This window comes from Ictidomys tridecemlineatus, chromosome 9 (genome assembly GCF_052094955.1).
Source record: "Ictidomys tridecemlineatus isolate mIctTri1 chromosome 9, mIctTri1.hap1, whole genome shotgun sequence".
Taxonomy (NCBI): domain Eukaryota; kingdom Metazoa; phylum Chordata; class Mammalia; order Rodentia; family Sciuridae; genus Ictidomys; species Ictidomys tridecemlineatus.
Window position 1 is genome coordinate 31,765,298 of NC_135485.1, and position 6,382 is coordinate 31,771,679.

The window sequence follows — 6,382 nt, forward strand, 5'->3', positions numbered from 1 at the left end:
TTGGGAAAGCAAAGCATAGAAAGGAAGTTATGTTCATGTAATGGTTATAAGGAGATAGATATTTTAACAAAATTAAATAAATAAACGTGTCTGCTGCAAATTATGTATGCTTCCACAAGATCTGGGAGTTCATAAGGACACATCAGGTAACTCATAAATAGCCAAGAATGGCAACCGTGATTTCCCCTATTAAGGGCTACACATGTAGATCAGTGGTAGGGTACTTGCCTCACATACTGGAGGAATGTGAGACCCTGGGTTGTTCCCCAGCACTACAAAAACAAAACAAAGGACACAAAAGAACCCTTTAAATACTTTGTTAAACAAAAAAAAAAATGATTATCAAAATGAAAACATTTTGAAGGCAAGGATCTCAAGAAGATTCAAAATAAAGGGTAATTAAATGGAGACAATGAGTAGCAAGTGGCATGTAATATGTGCTAAATAAACAGGGTTTTTTTCCTAATGAAGAAGAAAGATATAAAATGATCTTCTTATTCACTAAGAAATCATGTCTGCTAACATTTTGAAAGATTTCTGGGAGTAGTGGGTTAATGTCTTTTGCAGTTGCTTTTTTGTTATTTCTAGTGTTTCCTTTTATTCACCTTATACAAAAGTCCATTTGTCAAGTTCAAGAGTAAGAGGGACACAGTGCCAGTGGGTATTGTTATTGCCGCTAAGAAAATGAGTTTATATCCCAGCATGTTGTCCAAAATGGTGTCTAAAGTGCCTCTGGAGCAACCACAAAGTAAATGGAATTTCTGTACCAACTTCTGGACTTCTACAATCAGTCTATTTGCAAAGAATTATCTAGATCCGATCCATAGTCTATTGATTTGAACAAAAATTTTAAAAGCTTCCTGTTCTAGTGTATTTTGGGGGAAAACACACACCAAGAAAAAAAAGAAAAAGAAAAGAAACCCAAAGTAACTAACACACTTAGCAACTCAGTGGGGAAAAAGGTCAGGGTACTATTGACAAGTATGTAAGACACCCCCTACACCATGGGAAAACATGTATAAATCGTTTCGACTCACTGCATTCAGAACCCATGGAAGAGAATCACAAAACTGCACTTTGGCATTGTTGGCCTGAAAGGATATCTATTTATCATCTTATAAGACAGCTCGAATGATCTTTATCTACTTTGCCCACTTTCTGACCCAAATTCAGGGTTTTTATGGAAAATTGCAGTCAGTTTGATTGATGAAATCCAAAGATGTCTAAAATGGCACCAAAGATCTCCAACTGTGCAGACTCCAACCGAGGACTTCAATGTTGGCATTGTTCCTGAAGGAATAAAAAAGAAAAAAAAAAAAAGAAAGAAAGAAAAAGTTGAGAAAAACAGGCAAAAGTTAGGGAATTTCTGCTTTTAAAACTTCAAATTTCAATGAAGATGCCCAAACCCATTATCCCTGTTCACACGTGCGAACTGGGTGGACATCAAAGTATTTCCCACACATCCCAACAAAACCGGGTCCCTCTTGAACCAATAAACCTTCTTTGTGACCGGCTGAATGGCCTATCTAGGAGCGAGCAGGTTTCAGAAAGGCGCTCGCAGCGTGGAGCCCCGGACTTGCGGAGCCGGGTGGGCCGGCTGGGGCGCAGGAAGGAGAAGCTAGTCTCTGTAATCATCCCAACTATCGACGGTTTGGGACTTTGAAACACCCTAACGAGGAATCCGAGAGGCCACTGAAAGCCTCTCTGTTCCTGGGCAGGGCATCAGAGCGCCCTCCCCTCTCCCTTCCCTGCCTCCCAGCGGCGCCAACATTGACCGGGAGCCAGACCCAGGCAATGGCCCTGGCGCCGAGGCCTGCGCAAGCAAGACGGGCGTCACGGTCTGTGAAACTTGGGTCCAGTTTTAGGGGCGATGGATGGTAGAGGAATATTGTCACCTGCCTAATTGTTCCAAGAGGGCCTCCCCCAGAGATCCCCCCGCCCACCAAACACACACTAGTAATAATAGCTTGAGAATGCCTCCCACCCGGTTACCAGGCCCAGGAGCTGATGAATGAACCCCCTCTTAGGGGAAAATCTTGGGAGCTGTCTTCTGTCCTATTACCCAAGGGGGCTGGCTATAAATCTTCCTTCATTTTAACCACATTTACCCTCATCCTCCTCCGGGCTAGGGATGCTGCGTTAAGATTACACTGATGTGCCAACGCTCTGGACCAGCTGCTCCTAAATACAGACAGGTCCTTGTCAATTAAGGCTTTGAGAAGCAGGTCCTCTGGGCCCTGGGGCATTGGAGCAGCCAGCAGCGTGCAGCCCCCACAATTAGTATCCATTTGGAAGGGACCTTCAGGGCACAAATGCACAGGCAAAGGAAGAATCAAAACACCAGGCAACTTCAATTCTGGAAATTGGTCTTGTAAGTGTTGTGAAACTGAACAGACGGCCTCCAAGAAGGGAGCTAAGATTTCTGGTGCTAGATGGGCCTCTCTTGCCCCCCTTCCCAATATTTTCCCTTTGTCTTGTTTCCAGCCAGGCAGTACATTGAGTTTGTGGATAAGGATGGGGTGGGAGGGAGGAGAGGAGAAAGATAAATGAATACATTCATTTGGCCGCTTCAAGCTGAAGTTATCTTTTGGTGTCTTTTGTAGCCACCTCAAGCAGCTGGTCAATCCTGCCCGGACCCTGGCCTTTGGCCCAGGGGACACTGGACAAGGCAGGCGCTCCAAGGAGAAGAGCTGCTCGATGTATCAGGTCAGCGAGGCCAACCTGCCGGTGGGCCAGGCAGAACATTAGCAGCTCAGCTAAACAAAACCCAAAAGGCTCAGTGGGCCTGGGGCACCACTAGGAAAGGTGTTTGTTTAAGCAATTAGGAGCAGTTGGTAGTTAGGGGCGGAGAAAAGGGCAGAGCTTGTGACACAGGGCAACTTAGCTGGACAGCAAGGGTGGACATTCAGAGAACATCACTGTTTAAGAATGTGTGACCCCACCAAGTTCAAGAACAGAGCAAACAGCACAGGCCATTAGGGACAGCCATCAAATGGCTGGCAACAAAGCCAAGAGGGGTATTGAGAAAAATGTTTCAATATTAAATATGGAAAAGTATTGGGGACTAGGCGGGGGGGGGGGTCAATGAAAGTCAACAAGAGAGTAGGCTCAGTGAGAGAAATAAATTAATATCAAAAATGCATAAATCTGCAAATGAGGCAGCCCCATAATGAGGATAAAATAACCAGTTGCATCCACATTCTGTGATAATGGCACCAGAACAGTAGCATCAGGTTAACATTTAACACAAAAGTTAAGAGAATGAAAGGAAAGACAGCTCCCTTTAACTGGGAATTTGCTGAACTAGTTCCACAGGTTACCTGGGTGGTTTTATCAACCTTCTGACTATCAGGGCTTCATTACCATCCCACATCACCCCACCCCACCTTCAGGGGTTTTCCCCTCAGAGGCTACACACTTCCTCAGGAGAGTCCAAAGTCCTTTCTCTTCAAAAGTCACTGGGATTTTCCTCCACCCATTTCAGAAAGGAGGTGAAGTTTCTTTTAGAATTTCACTCCACCTCCCTAACCTAAGGGAGCTAACCAAGTTGCTAGCAAGGTACAGATTATGGAAAGGATAGTTTGGTTTTAGTTTTAGTTTTTCCATTAAGAATAAAAACATGTTTCTTCAGAAGGGAGGCCCAGTCAAAAAGCTGTTCTTTCTCCTCACTTATTCCCAGTCAATGGTAAATCTTATTTTCAAGCAGCAGAGTTCTTAAAATTTGGTGAAGCTAACTGAAGCAGTATGTCTGCTGTATCTGCTAGATCTCTCTGGGATATTACCTATATACCTTCTCTTTAGTATCCACAGGTAGATGCTAAAAATCAAGGACAGTTCTATCCTGAGAGCAACCCAGAAAGTGGTACGTCATTCCAGTTGTGGTCAGCTCCTGAAAAGCCTAAAGAGGAAGTCAATCCATGCCAGGCAGTCAACCTGGTGGTGTCTGCTACAGATTGGAGGTACGGCTCCTTGACTATATTTTTTAATTTCCCTGTTGCTTGTTAGTTCTCAAAACACATTTACATATATTATCAGAGTTGATCCTTACAACTACTTTGTAAAGTAAGTAGTGCAGATATTACTGTGTAGGAAAAGAAACAGATTAAGAGAGATCGAGTAAGTCAACTAACTTTACACAATGACAGATTCTCAATCTAGTGTGTTCCACATATTCCCTGTACTTTGTCCTCCACTATTTAGAGTGTGAAGTTGAGAGGCATAGTCAGAAATCAATGTTTTCCTTTAAGCCTGTACAGGCAATTTGATGCTCATTCATATCTGGCCTGTGAGCATTGCATGTTTAGTGTACCCAGAGAATAGAAGGATTTCCAGAGCTTGCAATCTCCAACATGCCTATTTCACAGAAGGGAAAACTGAGAGTCAAAGTCCTTCAGCACCTGACGCAGGTCTCCAAGTCAGGAACTGGAAAATTTAGCTGAATCCTATTCCTGTGGTTCCATACCAGTATATCATAGAAAACCCTTCAGTATGAATTACAGCTGATTTCCCCCAAAGAGAACAAAGTCTGTTGAATGCAGTGTTTTCTGTTTCTTTTGTGTCTCATATGGAACTATCTCCTCAGAGAACATTTGTGGGATTAAAGAAAGATCAATGTCTGGCTATGGATGGAATTAGGGACACTAATCAAAGAGACACTACCAGTTTACACCTACCTCCAATGACATCAACAATGCCAGTGTGAATAGATATTTGAACATTTAGAAGATTCTTTTTCTAAGACTTTTTTTTTTAAATCATCATAAAAACTGTGTCCAGAGTTTTTGAATCCTGAAACTTTTTGTACTTTTACATTTGGAGTTTCCTCTGACACATGACTTCAAAAAGCCTTTTCATCTCTGAAGTTCTGAGTTCCTCTCCTGATGCTTTGACTTGTACCCAGCTGGGCTTGACAAGGCCAGAGATGATTGGTAGGAGGACAGTGGCCAAATAATGCTACCTGCCTCCACCTCTCACACAGAGGGTACCTGGGAAAGCAAAGCTGGCTCTGACATCCCTAGGCCACTCCAGCTGGAGTGACCTGGCCAAGCAATTATCCGGGAATCTTTTTTTTTTTTCTTTTTTAAAATAAATCATTCCCCTCCTTTTACCATGTGGGCTCCTTCCAGTCCTGGCGCCCAGTGACATGTGCATGGCGCCACTGTGGCATTTTCTGGCCAACCCCAACCCCTTGTAAGATCAGGTCACCAGGATTTCCCTCCCCACTGGCTTGGTGTCCCCTATGCACCCTCATACAGTCCCAAGTATGGGGTCAGCCCTTCTTGCTCTTTGTCCCTGCCCTGTGGCGAACAGACCTGATTCTGGAAAGGATTTGGGAGCCTAGACCACGGCCTGGAGCACCTAGCATTATAGAGTGACCTTGGAAAACCTGAAATGGCACACCCATGCCGCGGTATGTGCAGAGAGAAACCCGTCCCCGCACAAGCGAATTGGTTTGTGTTGCATTGACGCCAAATACACCAGAACCCGAACCAGAGGTGGACAAGACCGGGGACTAGAATTTGCAGCATAAAAAAAATTTTTTTCCCTATAGAAAAATGTAATAGCTAAACGCAGTGAAGAATTTTCGGGGTTTCAGGAGGTCAAGCAGATGTGGACATGGCACGGGAGTTATTTATGTCAAGTCGGCTTATCGTAAAGGCAACAGAGAACGCCCAGGCGGCGCGAGCAGGCAGTGGGGTCGGGGTGGCGGGCAGTGTGTCCATCCTGGCGGGACAGTAATTGCCCTGGGTCTCACACGACGCCGGGGGCTCAGGATGCCACCATCCATCTCCATCCAGTTAGCGACGCGCCCCCCACCGGGATGGAGGCTGGGCTTGGGCCTCAGCTCCGAATAATGGGAACAATTGTCTCCCCTCCTGGCACAGCCCTCAACTGTCCTGGGTTCCTGCCCCTCTCCTTTCTCTGGCCCGGCTAGTCCTCCATCCCTGGCTGTCGTGTTAGAGTGACACCAGTTATACTCTGAACTCAGAGAGCAGCTGAAATCAGGATGCTCCTGGAGGAAACCAGAGCCTCTTCTGCCCACTCCCCTCCACTTGGCCTCCACAGGGCTCCAACCTGCCGCGCTAAACCAGCTGCGGGGGCCTTTCCCTCCCATCCAAGAACCTCCTGCTTCTGTTTCTAGAATTTTCCACCAGCGCTAGGGGCTGGTAAGGAATCTCCCCCACCCCCTGACAATTTAATAGTCTCAAGTCATCATCTGCGTGACACTGGCCATCCATCTTCTCCCAGGGGAGGACAAAGCGGGGGGCCTCCGGGACTCCAGGCCTCTCCTCCCCAGCTCTTTCTATTTTGGGACGGCCTCCCCACAATGGCGTCCTTATGAACCATAATGGCGATGTTTATGAAGGCCGCGATACCAGTG

The 6,382-nt window shown here is 45.7% G+C and overlaps 1 long non-coding RNA gene across 1 annotated transcript in view; it reads right to left on the bottom strand.

The window, feature by feature from the left end:
- Positions 1–6,382, bottom strand: part of LOC120892282 (uncharacterized) — a 32,731-nt gene that overhangs the window by 22,809 nt on the left and 3,540 nt on the right. The window contains exon 2 of the long non-coding RNA XR_005736882.2: positions 1,038–1,290. This is a non-coding gene — a long non-coding RNA (uncharacterized LOC120892282). The remainder of the gene's footprint in view (positions 1–1,037; positions 1,291–6,382) is intronic.